This window comes from Typopeltis vanoorti, chromosome 17, assembly GCF_054136105.1.
Source record: "Typopeltis vanoorti isolate ZY-2024b chromosome 17, IOZ_Tvanoo_1.0, whole genome shotgun sequence".
NCBI lineage: Eukaryota > Metazoa > Arthropoda > Arachnida > Uropygi > Thelyphonidae > Typopeltis > Typopeltis vanoorti.
The window spans coordinates 8,372,561-8,388,802 of record NC_143565.1 but is presented as its reverse complement, the minus strand read 5'-3'; positions in this window follow the sequence as shown (position 1 = coordinate 8,388,802).

The window sequence follows — 16,242 nt, the reverse complement described above, 5'->3', positions numbered from 1 at the left end:
CTTGCAGACTCAGATCTCCCCCCTCCCATATACACTTTTTGATATCAGTCAGCCATCCTCTTATCCATGCTAATATTGTATAACCCAGACCCATTTTCTCCAATTTTTGCAGAAGTCTGCCATGCAGTATTCTGTCAAAAGTCTTAGCAAAATCCAAAAGTATCATGCTGTATCCATTCCCCCTTGTCTAGTTCAATGATAACATTGTTATAGAATATGAGCAAGTTGTTAAAACATGACCTTCCCTTAGTAAACCCATGTTGTTCATTGCTAAGTAGAGATTCACTGTTAACCCATTTCTGAATGCAAGCCCTGACCCATTTTTCGTAAATCTTCACCACCACTGATGAGATACTAATTGGTCGATAGTTTGATGCATCGGTCTTTACATCACCCTTGTGCAATGGAATTACCATACAGTTTTTCCATTCCTGCATAATCTTCCCTGTTCTGAGACTCATATTAAATAGCCTGGTCAAAGGAATGGGCAGTTAGCTGATCACTCTAAGAATATCAACTCTTAGCACAAGAGTTGATATTCTGTCAGTCCCTATTGCTGAATTCTTATTCAGTTTGTGCAACAGCTCTAATAGCTCGACCTCACACAACTGCGTTTCTTCATCTAGTGAAGAGGTAACAGTGAGCTTAATTTTGCGTTCATCAGGTTAATAGCTTTTAACGAAATGGGCACTCATTAACTGAACAACCTTTTCTGCATCTGTAATACTCATGCCATCTGGATTTAGAAGAGTTATTCTTTCATATTCATTCATTATTTTACTTGCAGCATATCGACAGAATTCTTGTGGGTTGTCTTTCGCACGCAGAGCCAGTTTCTTTCATAATCAGACTTTGCTTTTCGTACAACAGTTGTGACTATTCTAGCCTGCTGCTTACAACGTTCATAACGGACGTCATCCTTATGTAAATGTTATTCCTTCTGCATCGTCCTTTTCTTACGAATCTCTTGCTTAATAAGATTACACATCCATTTGACTCCTACTCTATTTATTATTCGAACTCGCCAGACACATTCTGATATCGCATCATTTAAGTATTTTTTAAACACTTCCTACGCACTTTCGATATCCTTCCCATCCAACAACTGACACCCAGAATACTCCTCAGTTGGTCATAATTTCCTGCTTTGTAGTTCGGCACGTAACCTTTCCTGAATGGAACATTCATAAACATAGTTACTTCCCAAGTGAGTAGCTCATGATCACTGTCACCAACTGGAGGCAGAATAGTTGTCTTTAACTGAAACGCCGTCTGATAATACTATAATCAAATCTAACGCTCTTCTACCTCGAGTTCCTTCTCGAGGTCAAATAAATATATAAATACAGGGTGGCTATAAATTGACTTTCTCACTTCGGAGGCATCTGTAGATAAAACCAATAAACGGAATGAGATCAAATTTTATATTGAGACTTTTTGAAGGCATGGGGAGATGATTTCCGTGAAAGAAAGATTTACCCAAAAGTAACCGACAGGGGATATTTTGGCGCTGGCGGAACCGAAAACAAGCGGATAATTAGATTAAAGGCAGATAAAATTGAATAATAGCATTTCGACGGTGTAAGCGACAGCCCCGTCACTCATTCCAGCTGGATATGTGGCGTGTTATCCACCTGGATATGTGGATAACACGTATGTTATCCATACGTGTTATCCACGTATGGATAACATACATGTTATCCATGTTACAATGATGATGATAATAATAATAATTAAACAAAAACAACAACTTGCGAGAGACACAGAAATTAATGTAGTGATTGATCTCACAGGAAATAATGTTTTATTCATCAGAATCAGGATCCCCTGGATCACATACACGATTTTCAATGTACTGACCTTTCTTGTGTACAACAAATTGCATCCGGTGTGCAGCATGCTCTTCAGCTGAGAGGCATTGCATTGCATTGCTATATACAAGGCATTGCACTGTTTAAGATAAAAACAACTTAACAAGTAAAGCAAGCTGAGGCAAGAAAGGACGCATATTGAGCACAATTCGTCAGTCATTCGAATAACTGCCTGAACGTTCCCATCCCTTTTTAAGTGGAATTGGTGGCGCTACTGTCAAGTACGCGCAGTAAAATTTGTATAATCCTTTTAACCTGCGTTTACTGCAAATATTTGACTGTTTTCGGCTACACCAGCGCCAATATTTCCCCTATCGGAGACTTTTCGTACTAAATCCTTTTTTCCCAGATTTCATATCCCCATGCCTTCGAAAGTCTCAATATAAAATGCGATCTCATTCCGTGTATTAGTTTTAGCTACAGATACCTCCAAAGAGGAAAAGTTAATTTATGGCATTCTGTATATTAATAATTTATTTATATTTGCTTGTAATATTTAATTTCATCATCAACAATCCTACACAATTCTCATATTTTGTATAAAAAATAATAAAAATTTATCTTATAGCACTTAGGAAGACGAAGCACTATGTTTACCACAGTGTCATATTGCTACACGGGCAAGCATACGTAATGCTGCACTGCATATAAAAAATCACTTTGTTTATATGCAGTCTGACCCATTAGTAGAGTGTTCGTAGTACTTATCGTGTTTACTCTGTCTCTTTAAACATTTGGACATTACAATTAAAGACATAACATTTGTTATAGTTTTCATTTTAGTACATTATTGGGGTTATTGACAACTATGACCTCAGAATTTTAAAGTAGTTTTGAATTATACTAAACTGTATAATTTTATTGATAATAGACAATATTTTTTCATGAAACAAAACAAGAAGAATATATTTTATTTTAAAGTAATTTTGAATTATATCAAACTGTACAATTTTCTGGATGAAATAATAAAAATAAACTAACACCTTTTTATTCCCGTATAGGGAAATAGGCGAGGCCGTTTTAGCCGTATCTAACTTTTGAAGACTGAGTGGGCAGTTCAATCTCCACTGGGTGCCAATCAGAGATAGCTGGCATAAGGCTATCACTAATTAAGCTGCGAGCAGTGAAGAGAGAGGGCGCAACAAGTGCCACCATATCATGGTCCCTAACCCTAACACAATATTTTTAATGTCTGAAATAATGTAGGTTCTACGGTCGATTTTGTTGAGTTTAAGGGACGAAAAACTCCAGTTTCCGGGACAGAAAAAAATGCTTGCCCTTTCCAGAGATCGACTAACTTGGGAACCGGTCGAAAAAAACTTAGAAAAATTTCCTCTAGTCGCTGGCTAGATTCGAAAGGAAGTCTTCCTTCGTGTGGTCAAGCGTATTGTGTGCAAACGCAATATCCACTGTGCTACATAGGCTCTCATTTTACCTATAATGAACAATGTTTTTCATGTTTAATTCTTTTTTTTTAATATTTACCATCATTTTGATATTTTATCCAAACATGTATACACTGTAATTATAGGTATGCATATTTCAAATGTTGCAGCACCCCTACGAATACTAGTCACGATCCGCCATGCTAAAATTTAACGCCATGCTAAAAGTTAACGAAACTGTCTGAAAATATCTGAACATTGTTGACCATAATCTCTATCCTGTAATGTTGAATTTTCATCCAGCAGGTAATAGTTCTTTCTTGAACGACGAAGCTAGAAAAACAGATTCGCAAGGAAAGTCATCTTCCGACAAATATAATGAATGCCTGGTATGCTGCTATCGCAGATGCAACCCCACACTTTGTGAAAGCTATGCCAATGAGAATATGTGCTGTAATTCTGGATAAAGGAGATACAAAACGGTATTAAATAAAAGTTTCTAATGTAATGGCCAGTATGTGTATATGTAATTATGTATGCAATTAATCTATATGTAGTTGATCTAATACATTAGTCTAAAGGTTACCTAAGGAACGTCTGAAGAGTAAATTAAAGATGTTCGTGAATCAGAAAGTGCACAATAAATTATATGCATTGCTGACTAAATTTTTGAAATGGGATTAAACAGTTGTGAAAAAATTGAAGAACAGAAAATAGGAAGTATCAATGATATAAAATACAACAATCTTAAATATGCCGATGATACCATTCTAATAGCAGAAAACGGAAACAAATTAATCAAATTACTGCAGCTACTAATTGAAAAAGGTAAAGAATTTAGATTAGATATAAATGCAAAAAAAAAAAAACCAAATTTATGAAAATCTCAAAAGAAAGCAGATCTGAGCCATAAATATTCATAAACAACATGAAAATTGAACATACAACAAAATACAAATGGAAAGCAAGATAAAGAAATAAAATAAGAACAGCCATAGTTAAAGATGCATTCTAGAAAAATAAAGATCTGCTCAGAAATTCTGTGGGCATTAAGACAAAGAAAAGAATGATAAGAACATCAGTGTGGCCAATTTTCACATATGGAAGTGAGACCTGGATATTCAAGAAGAGAGTAAGGCAACAGATAAGAGAGCTCTGAAAATCCCGTGGACAAAACATGTGACAAATTCAAATGTCCTACAGGGAATGAGAACACAGAGATCTTCATTACAGAAAATGATCCAGAGAAAGATGAGATTAGTGTAGCAGGACATGTACTGAGAGGTTCAACAGGACAGAGAATACTAACAATTTTATAAGGAAAAATTATGGGAAAAGGATCAGGAGGCAAAAAATAAAGGACCTGGCTTGAAGATATAAGATCATGGACAGGATCACATAGCTATGCAGAAACAAAAAGGAAAGACACCAACAGAGAGAACTGGAAGGACATGGTGCTGCACCCTCTCAGTGAGGAAGCTACACGAGGAAGAAGAATAATAATGCCATATTTCTGTGAGGGATTGTCAGCCGACTTCTGATGGATATATCAATCCCATAAGAAAGGTTTGAGGTAAACAGATGTCGATAAAGAGCAATCCAACAATGTTCTTATAAAAACTTTAACAAATGATATAGTTTAATTTTATTCGAGTTCTTTAGTGAAATTGATTCTATGATGAAAGCTATTGATATTTTGTAAGAGGTATGATGCATTTTGTATGATATATTTGTCGTTTGTTTTCAAACGACAAATATATCATACATGATATACATGTATATCATGTATATACATGTATATCATGTATGATATACATGTATATACATGTATATCAAACCTAATATACATGATATTAGGTTTGAGGTAAACAGATGTCGATAAAGAGCAATCCAACAATGTTCTTATAAAAACTTTAACAAATGATATAGTTTAATTTTATTCGAGTTCTTTAGTGAAATTGATTCTATGATGAAAGCTATTGATATTTTGTAAGAGGTATGATGCATTTTGTATGATATATTTGTCGTTTGTTTTCAAACGGCAAAGACATCATCTATATAGCGAAGCTATATCGAAGGTTTTGATTAATCACTAAAATGTTTATTCTAGTTTTTCTAAAAATTTCCCATCAGTTATCACTTCTAAAAATAGAAGTGATAACTAATGGGAATCTTGAAGAATCCATCGCAATACCTTAATTTTGATATAATTGTCACTTGCTTTAAATTATAAATAATAACAACTTTATCTGTCATTATTACTTTTACCTCTATTAGAGCCTGTTTTTGTTTAGGAGTGTCCCTTATTTTAAATAGATTGACTTTTTGCTCAAGAAAATTTTTAAGGCATTATAAGTGTATTTTAAATGAAAATATAGCAGAATAATAGAGGAAGAAAATTTGTACATACCTTGTTTGGATATTAGGATGACTTTATTCTCCATATTTCTGCTGTTAGGCTGTTAAAGCAGGTAGGGAGTGTTTGACGCAAGGCGGGAAGAATAATTTTGAAAACCCAGCTTTTTTCTAAAATAATATATATATATATATATATATATATATATATATATGCAGTTTTCCCATAAAAACACTTTCCCAAAGAAACTCCCTTAAGTATAATCATCATCATCATCATACGTATCAAGGATTTAGGCCTAGTATGGCCTGTTCCGGCCTTAGAACTCATCGTTGAATCGCTTAAGAGGACGTCCTGGTTTTCTTTTTCCTAATGGCGTGTACTTTAAGGCTTGTTTTGGTAATCTTTCTGTTTTCATTCTTTGAACGTGTTCCATCCATTTATGTTTATATTTTTCACTTTTTTCTATTACTGGTTCTTGGTTTAATTCTTTCATAATTTCTTCGTTTCTTTTGTTATCAAATAGGGTATACTTTGCAGTTTTTCTCATAAACTTCATTTCTGCTGTTGTTAATCTTTGTTTGTCTTTTTGTTTTACTGTCCAGATTTCGCTTCCATACATTAAGACCGGTAGGGCTAATGTATGGTATACTTTTAGCCTGGTTTGTTTTTGAACTAGGTTTGGTTTAAATATAGAGTTAATTACTCCTGTTATTTTTAAATATTTTGCGATTTTTATGTTTATATCTTTTTCATTTTCATAAGTGATCATACATCCTAGGTAGTTAAATGAATTCACCTGTTCTAAGATCTTGTTATCTAATACTATTTTAGTTCTTGCTGGATCTTGTCCTTTAAAGGCCATAGTTTTTGATTTTTCCGTTGATATTATCATACCATAATCTTTGGATATCTCATTTAGATTTAAAATAGCTTTCTGTAAGTTATCTTCAGAATTTGTAATTATTATTTGGTCGTCTGCAAAGAGGAGAGTAGTTAACTGTAGGTGAAAGTTTAATTCCTTGATGAAAATTTTTACTCCATTTTATTATTATTTCATTTAAGTAGATATTAAAAAGAGTTGCTGAGAGGGGACATCCCTGTCGGACCCCTTGGTTTATCTCTCTTGTATATGATAGCTCATGATTTAATCTTATTTGTATTTGATTATTTTCATATATATTTGTGACAGCTTTTGGGATATTATTTGGTATTTGTCTTTCTTTTAATATGTTAAATAATATGTTTCTTTTAACTTTGTCAAATGCTTTTTCAAAGTCAATAAATGCAATATGTGTTTCTAAATTATATTCTCTTCTTTTCTCTATTATTAATTTTAGGCAGAAGGCCGGGTCTATACATGATCGTCCTTTTCTAAATCCATTTTGTACCTCTAGAATAAAGTTTTCGGAATATTTCTGAACCTAGCTTAAGTATAATAATAATAATAATAATATATATATGTATATGTGCGTGTGTGTGTGTGTGTGTGTGCGTGCGTGCGTGCGTGCGTGCGTGTGTGTGTGTGTGTGTGTGTGTGTGTGTGTGTGTGTGTGTGTGTGTGTGTGTGTGTGTGTGTGTGTGTGTGTGTGTGTGTGTGTGTGTGTGTGTAGAAAGTATTTTACCTAGGGTATAATAAATGTTAAAAATACCAAGCAATTTTAAACCTGGTTTTACTCCATTTCCCAAGTAGGCAAACAGACACACAAGTCAAGTTTGCGCCTGCAAGTGATGCAAGTCTAGCTGATCCTACAGGTAGTGCAAGACCAAGACAACGTGTGGTAAAGGTCAGTGATCAGAGCTTATGCCACCTTTACCACGAGTTGCTTGGTCTTGCACTACCTGTAGGATTAGCTAGACTTGCATCACTTGCATGCGCAAACTTGACTTGTTTCTGTTTGCTTACTTGGGAAATGGAGTAAAACCAGGTTTAAAATTGCTTAGTATTTTTAACATATATATATATATATATTTGTGTGTGTGTGTGTGTGTGTGTGTGTGTGTGTGTGTGTGTGTGTGTGTGTGTGTGTGTGTGTGTGTGTGTGTGTGTGTGTGTGTGCATATTATTTTAGAAAAAACCTGGGTTTTCAAAATTATTCTTCCCGCCTTGCGTCAAACTCCACCCCCCCCTTAACAGCCTATCAGCAGAAATATGGAGAATGAAGTCATCCTAGCATCTAAACAAGGTATGTACAAAATTTTCTATAATAATAAAATAAATCAGCTAATGCCTTTTATTCCCTCTATAGGGAGTAGGCAAGGCCTTTATACACTATCTAGCTTTTGGAGACTGAGTGGGCAGTTCAATCTCCACTGGTAGCCAATCAGAGATAGCTAACCCATGTCTATCACTAATTATAGCAGCCACCGATGAAGAGGTAGGCAAACAAGTGCTGCCATCTCTTGGTACCTAACCGTAACATGATATGTCACTGTCTGAAATAATGTGGGTACTACGGTCGGTTTTCTTGAGTTTACGGAAGAAAAACCCGAGTTTCCCGGAGGAAAAACTTGCTTGCCCATGCCAGAGATCGATTAACTCCGGAATCGGTCGAAGAAAGGCTTAGGAAAAGTTCCTCCAGTAGGAGACTAGACTCGAATTTAAGTCTGACTTCGAGCGACCAAGTGCAGAGGACGCAAGCGCAACTTCCGCTGAGCTACACAGGCCTATTTTTTTTTTAATTATAAATACACTAACGCCTTTTATTCCCTTATAGGGAGTAGGATAATTAGTACAAACTTTTCTTCCTCAATTATTCTGCTATATTTTCCTATAAAATACACTTATAATGCCCTAAAAATTTTCTTGAGCAAAAAAGCCAACGTATTTAAAATAAGGGACACGCCTAAACAAAAACAGGCTATAATAGCCATGAAAGTAATATTTCAAGAGGAGTAACATGGGAATTTTCCCAGAAATAACACCTTTATCTGTCATATTATTATTATTATTATTATTATTATTATTATTATTATGAGAGATCTCCAGGGAATCTGGAATTATCGACGGAGTCCACATACTACACGCAGCAGGTATCATACTTACTCTTGAATTCATTGGCACTCAGTGGCGGCTCGTGGCTTAAAATCGTGGGGGTGCTGTAACTTTCGAAATATACATACACACTCTAAGTACAGTGTATATGTGTTTGGATAAAATATCAAAATTATGGAAAAAATGTAAAAAAATTAAACCTGAAAAAATATTGTTTATTATCAATAAAATTATAGTTCGGTATAATTCAAAACTACTTAAAAATAAAATCCATTCCTTTAATTGTAATTAAAGGAATTTTTGGACAATACAATTAAATCCTTTAATTGTAATGTCCAAATATTTAAAGAGACGGATGTAAACACTATAAGCACTACGAACACTCTGCTACTGGCGCAAATTGCATATAAACAAGTTCAACTGTTTATATGCTGTGGAACTGCGCGACGGACAGTGCCGCATTACGCTAATAGCTCGCATCTCGCTATGACGTGCATATGCTTGCGCGAGTAGCAATATGACACTGTGGTGACTACAGTGCTGCTAGCGTCCTTCGCCCTCCAGTGCTACAAAATGGAATTTTATTATTTTTTATACAAAATAAGAGAATTGTATAGGATTGTCGATGATAAAATTAAATATTGCAAGCAAATATAAATAAATTAATAAATATATGTATATATCGCGAAAAATTCGGGTGCTGCAGTTTCTATGCACGAGCCGCCCCTATTCACATTGCTTGCACACAAAACATCCATGACAATTCATTTCGATCATGCACTACCCTATGAGAGAAAAATCTAGCTCTCACCCCCTCCTTGGCGGCATTCATTCTCAGCTTCCAAGGATGCACTGTTGTCCTCTTCCCACCCTCCATAATTTGAAAAATACCATCAATTGAAATCCTGTATGATCCTTTCAGAAGTTTGTAAGTCTCAATCATATCACACCTCTTTCTCCTGTTTGTTTGTCTGCAGTCTACAAATTCTTAATCTATCTTCATAATTAGTATTCCACATTCCTCATCATTTTTATCACTCTCCTTTACACTCTCTCCAAAATATATCAGAATCACAACGGGAACCAGGAAACTGGAACTGCACACAATAGTCCATGCCAGGTGCTTTGATAAGACGGCAAAATGACATCGTTATTTTTACAAGTGAAAGTGTGTTTTAGCATTGCAATTATCTTTTGAGTTGTATTTGCCATCTTAACTACATGGCCACTGAACTACAACTTCATACTGCTAACACTCCAAGATCCTCAGCCTCAACAGTTTCTTCTAGCATTTCACCAATATATAATACGACATTGGATATCTAATCATGCCGAAGTGCATGATTATCCATTTACTGACACTGAACTGATATTCATTTTCCCATGCCCACCATTCCAGCCTATTCAAATATCATTCTTCAAGTACCACATAGCAGTAGATTTCCTGATTACCCTACCTATGTTTTCATCATCAGCAAATAGCTGTATGTCGGCTGTCAAATCCTCCTCAATATCATTAATGTACAGATTGAATAACAGTGGATCAAGCACTCATCCTTGATCCACCTGTTCGAACTGGTTTCAGATGTTCCTAATTAAATATTCACTCGTGTGCCACAGTAAAAAATAATACTTATTTTACAAATATTTCGCCTTACGTATCGTATAACACCATCAGCGAGAGCAAAGTAAAAATAGTAAGGAATTTTAACAATCAAAGAGCATCACGAATAAGCCAAATTCCAATCACTCTCACTCTTTGTACAAGTATTTGCGTATCTATTAGGTTAAAATTATTGGAGCAATGATACATTCTATAGTTTTGTATAGCTCACTGGAAGTGGCATTGGTGTTTTCATCACTGGATCCGCTGATGGAAGAGCTAGGTTCCATTCTAGTCGTTGACCAGAGGGAGTTTTCGAAGCCTTTCTCTTTTGCCTGTGTCAGACCTGTGCCAGGAATCGAACGAGCAGTTGATCTCTTGCACAATGAGGCGAGTTTTTCCTCTCGAAATCCCGGTATTTCTTCCAGTAAACTCATACAAATCGATCTCAGAACGGAAGCTATTGCAGACAATAACATATCGTGATGGGGTTATGTACCACGAGATGTCAGCACTTCTCTGCTGGTCTTTCACAGGATGCCGCTTAAATTTATTTTTAGTCGTGGACCAAGAATTTCTGAATGGTTCTAGTGGAGATTGAACTGCCCACTGCGTCTCCAAACGTTAATTAGGAAAAAATTTGCCTTGTCTACTTTGTTTAAGGAAATAAAAGGTGATAGCTGATTTGGAATACAATATATTTAAAACAATGGAGTATAACAATTTCCTGAACATTTGGGATTTGAAGGCAGTAGTTACGATGGAGCTTTGTGTTTTGCCATTGAATACTACGGTTTGAGTTTTCAATTACGCGTTGTACCAGTTCCGATTTGTGCGATATGAGCAGCTGGACGTGTTCTCGATGTTTAGAAATACGTTTATAGACTGATCATGCTGTTTGTCTGTACTGCGAATGATGGCATGGACATGGGATTTGATATACTGTAGGTAGCATCTTTCTCTAGAATCTGTGTTTTGGAAAGGGTAACAAATTTGAATTTGGTTAATGGGCTTGACGGTAGTGAGAAGTCGATATTTTTTGTCACCTGTGGTAATCAATCAGAGATATATTTGATGTAAGCTATGGTGGAGTTCTACTTCTCTTGGATGTTTTCTTGAGGGGGAGGTATCAATTTTGTGTGTTGGTCCTGGGCTAAATCCATTTTCTATAGCCGTTTCTTTAATGTTTTCTAATTCCTATTTGAGCAACCCTACTGAAGAACAAATTGTGTGTGCTCTGGTCATTAAGGATTTCATGATGATTCCTGAGTTGGGTGATATGGTCCGGTAAAATTCAATTTTCGGTAGACGATATAAGAATCACACAGAGTCAGACCTCTCTTGATTTTTACAAAAAATCAATAATCCATATTAGGGCCGCCGAGAGGGGTGACATCTGAGACTTTTGTCACGGGCCCGGCATCGAAAAGGGGCCGACTGTCGGTCCCCTACTTGTCACATAACTGTGTTTATAATGCATTGTTTTAATTCTCGTAATAATGCAATAATGATAAAGTATAATGGCATATCGAGAAAGATACTGTTTTGTTTTACACAGATGGCTATGCTCTTAATTCGCCATTAGTGTCAGATAATAAAGATTTATAACGGCACGTTTAAAGATGTTATACCAGGACTAGATTTATTAAATATCATTCATAAATTTCGACTTCACGGTGTTTTTCCCAAAATATGTACTTCATTCAGAATTTTTGCACAACACCAGTAACAGTTTATATATATATATATATACAATGTTCCATATATACACATATATATGGAAAAAGCTTTAATGACTGATACCGAGAGATAAAAAAATGACAAGATATATTTGAAAAGATACTACTAATTTACTAGTTTCGTTGAATTGATCAACATTTTCAGGTATCACAATCAAAGACGACGTTATATAAAAAATTACAGAGACTTAAAATTGTAATAACAGAACAAGTATAAAAAGACAGTAGCGTGTTTGAAAACAAAATGCCAGGTTGAGTTCCAAACAAAAGTATACTAGGCACTGTCGCAAGTGCGCCAGTACTGAACAGAAGCAACGTGTGCGTCAGAGAGATTAAAACTCAGGCTGCTGTTGATATGAGAGAAATCTAGAAAAATTTACCTAGATTCGACAATCTTTCTCTCGAATTCATCATAGCATACATGGATGTTAGAAGTTTGAATCCAGTTCACAATGTGTTGGCGGCCTTCGTCTGAGATAGCTGAAAGGAGAACGTGGCTAGAGAGAGCGCTAGCTCTAGTCCTGTAATAGAAGATATCTCTACGGTGTTTATCCAAACGTAGAACGCTGGATTTAGCAGTCTGCCCATAGTCTGGCTTTCCAAAATCACATAAAATCTTGTACACTCCTGGAAACTGAGTTGGATGATGCTTCTCTTTAGGTTTGGTAAGTATTGAAAGAAGTTTTAGAAGCGTAGTGAAGCACGTTTTGAAGTTAAACTTCTTGAGAATCTTTGCCAGTTTTGGTGAAAGAGAGCTGATGTAAGGCTCTTGGGGAACAGGGATCTTCAGAAGTAGTTGAGTGCCTGGGGGAAGAAATTTGTCAATTTTCTTTGGAGAGAAACCATTATTAATAAAAGTTTTTTTTGAGAAAAAGGAGTTCATTTTCAATTTCTGTTTCTTCTGTAAGTAATGATTTGGCTCGGTGAGCTAAGGTTGAAATAAAACCACAAATTTGTGGAGATAGTGATGGGAGGAAGCATGAACGTATCTATCAGTATGAGTAGGCTTTCTAAAAATTGAGATTTTAATACACTCAGCACATCTGGTAAGTTTCAGGCTAAAAAGGGAAGGCAGTCATCTGATTCCAGTTCGCAGGTGAAAGAGATTTTTTCATTGCACTTGATTAGGTGGTCTAAAAAATAAATAGAGGTTGTTGACACCATCTTCCCAGATGAGGAAAATATCATCAATATAGCGATACGAGAATTTTGATTTAAGGTGAAAGGAGTAATAGCTTTTTCTCAAAATCGTTCAGAAATATATCCGCGAGAATCGGAGAGAGTGGGCAGCCCATGGCCAGACCTGAGTTTTTTAAGTAGATCTTATTATCATGTTTGAAGTATCCTGACTTTATGCAATGTGAGAGAAGAGCAAAGAGTTTTTTTTGATAATTTGTTCTTGAGAAGATCGAGGACTTCTTGAGCAGGTACATTTGTAAATAGAGAAACAATATCGAAACTGGCCATTAAATCTATTTTTTTAAGTTTGATATCCTTGATTTTACAAACAAATTCTACAGGGTTTTTAATATGTGAAGAGGAAATTCCAGAAAGATTTCTTAGAAAATTCGCGAGATATTTGGAGACGTTATAAGTAGGAGAGTGTACGCCTTCAACTATAGGTCTGAGTGGGCAGTTTGTTTTGTGAATCTTGGGGAGACCATACAGTCGAGGGATCAAGAGATGAAGTGACCTAAGAGAAAGCCGAATGTTTCTTTGTTACTCTAAGGTGGTTTTTAATAAATTATTAGTTCTGTTGTGTAGTTCACTCGTAGGGTGAATTTTTCTGAGTAAGTATCACTGTTTAAAAGTTCCAAGATTTTATTATGGTAATCAGACTTGTCTAAGATGACAGTCGCATTCCCTTTGTCTGCCGGAAGAATAACTATGTTACTATTATGTTTTAAAGATTTAATAGCTGTTCTTTCAGAGTAAGAAATGTTGTCTGGTGGAGGTCTAGCTTTGCTTATGGTGAAAATTCCTTCCATACGGAGGAGGTTAGCTTCTTTGTTTGGTAATAAAGAAGCTACCTTTTCTATCTTTGTTAAGAGATGTTCTTTGGGGATAGATGTAGGAACAGTGACAAAGTTGAGACCTTTAACATGTATGCTTTCTTCTGCCAAATATAGTTGATGGGAAGATTTATTGATAACAACTTTTTTTAAATAGGTAGAGTCAAAATGAGAAGTTTTGCTATCCTGAATATATTTAAGAGAATCATATTTTCTAATAAGGTTGATTTTATTTAAATTCTGTATTTTAGAAGCTTTAAGAGTGCTAATTTCTTTCAAATAGTTCCAAGATGAACTGTCCAGAGAATGAGATAAACGTGTTTCATGATAGGTCTTCTTAGAGAAATAAGCGGCAAGACAACGTTTGGTATCACAAATGAGTTCCGATAAAAGATCTAGTTTTGCTCTCCTGTAAATCATTTCAGTTCTAGCGGTTTTAATCGATTCTTTAAAATTAAGGAAACCTGGAACTGCACTTACATCTTTTTAGAAATACAAGTCTGTTGATGTATAATCCAATCGCTCTGAGATTCTTCTGATATTCTTTAACCAGTGAATTTAATTCCTCGTCATCAGGAAAGTAGATAGTTTCAGAATTCATTTTTACTCGGTTGGAATATTATGAAAAACCTTTAATGACTGATACCGAGAGATAAAAAGATGACAAGATATATTTGAAAAGATACTACTAATTTACTAGTTTCGTTGAATTGATCAACATCTTCAGGTATCATATTCAAAGGAGTATATAAAAAATTACAGACTTAAAATTGTAATAACAGAACAAATATAAAAAGGCAGTAGCGTGTTTGAAAACAAAATGCGAGTTTGAGTTCCAAACAAAAGTATACTACGCGCTGTCGCGAGTGCGCCAGTACTGAACAGAGGCAACGTGTGCGCCAGAGAGATTAAAAATCTACTTACCAAACTCAGGTCTGGCCATGGGCAGCCCACTCTCTCCGATTCTCGCGGATATATTTCTGAACGATTTTGAAGAAAAAGCTATTAACTCCTTTCATCTTAAACCAAAATTCTGGTATCGCTATATTGATGATATGTTCCTCATCTGGGACGATGGTGTCAACAACCTCTATTTATTTTTTAGACCACCTAATCAAGTGCAATGAAAAAATCTCTTTCACCTTCGAACTGGAATCATACGACTGCCTCCCCTTTTTAGACCTGAAACTTACCAGATGTGCTGAGAGTATTAAAATCTCAATTTTTAGAAAGCCTACTCATACTGATAGATTTCTGATAGACCTTCATGCTTCCTCCCATCACTATCCCCCACAAAAATGTGGTATTATTTCCACCTTAGCTCACCGAGCCAAATCATTACTTACAGAAGAAACAGAAATTGAAAATGAACTCCTTTTTCTTAAAAAAACTTTTATTAATAATGGTTTCTCTACAAGGAAAATTGACAAATTTCTTTCCCCCAGGCACTCAACTGCTTCTGAAGATCCGTCTTCCCCAAAAGAGCCTTCATCTCTTTGCCTTACATCAGCTCTCTTTCACCAAAACTGGCAAAGATTCTCAAGAAGTTTAACTTCAAAACTTGCAACGAAACTAGTAAACTAGTAGTATCTTTTCAAATATATCATGTCATGTTTTTATCTCTCGGTATCAGTCATTAAAGCATTTTCATAATATTCCAACTGAGTAAAAATGAATTCTGAAAAACAAAAACAAACAAAAAAAAAAAATATATATATATATACAGTAAAATTCCTTTTTTACACTTTTCAGGGGACTGATGGAAAAAAGTGTAAATAGCGAGAAATGTAAAAAAAAAAAAAACATTTAAAAAAGGCTAAAATATGACTTTCTGTTAGTATGTGAGTCTATATACTCGATTACAAAATCTAATAACTAAAAATAAATGAATTTAGAATTACTTACATTTATCTATTTAAAAAAATCTTTAATTGTTGATTGTTTTTGCTTTTCGTTTTTTTTTGGACTTAACGCCAGATTGCTTTGCATTGAGTTCAATGCTTGACCTGTTTTCTACTATCTTGTTCAAAGTGGACACAGAGAGTCCAAGATCTTTTGCTAAATGCACACGTGTTCTGGCATGCCAATCTACATGTCGCAGAATTGACATCTTTTCTTCTACCGAAATACATTTTCTTTTTTTTTTCTCCATGTTAATCCACCACCGCAACTTTCACACGCTAAATTACGTAGCAGAAATTCTGCAATATCAATTCGTACTGTGATTGAAAAATCACGGTATCCTTCATCACTACATTACTGCTTCAAGCGTGCAAGTCAC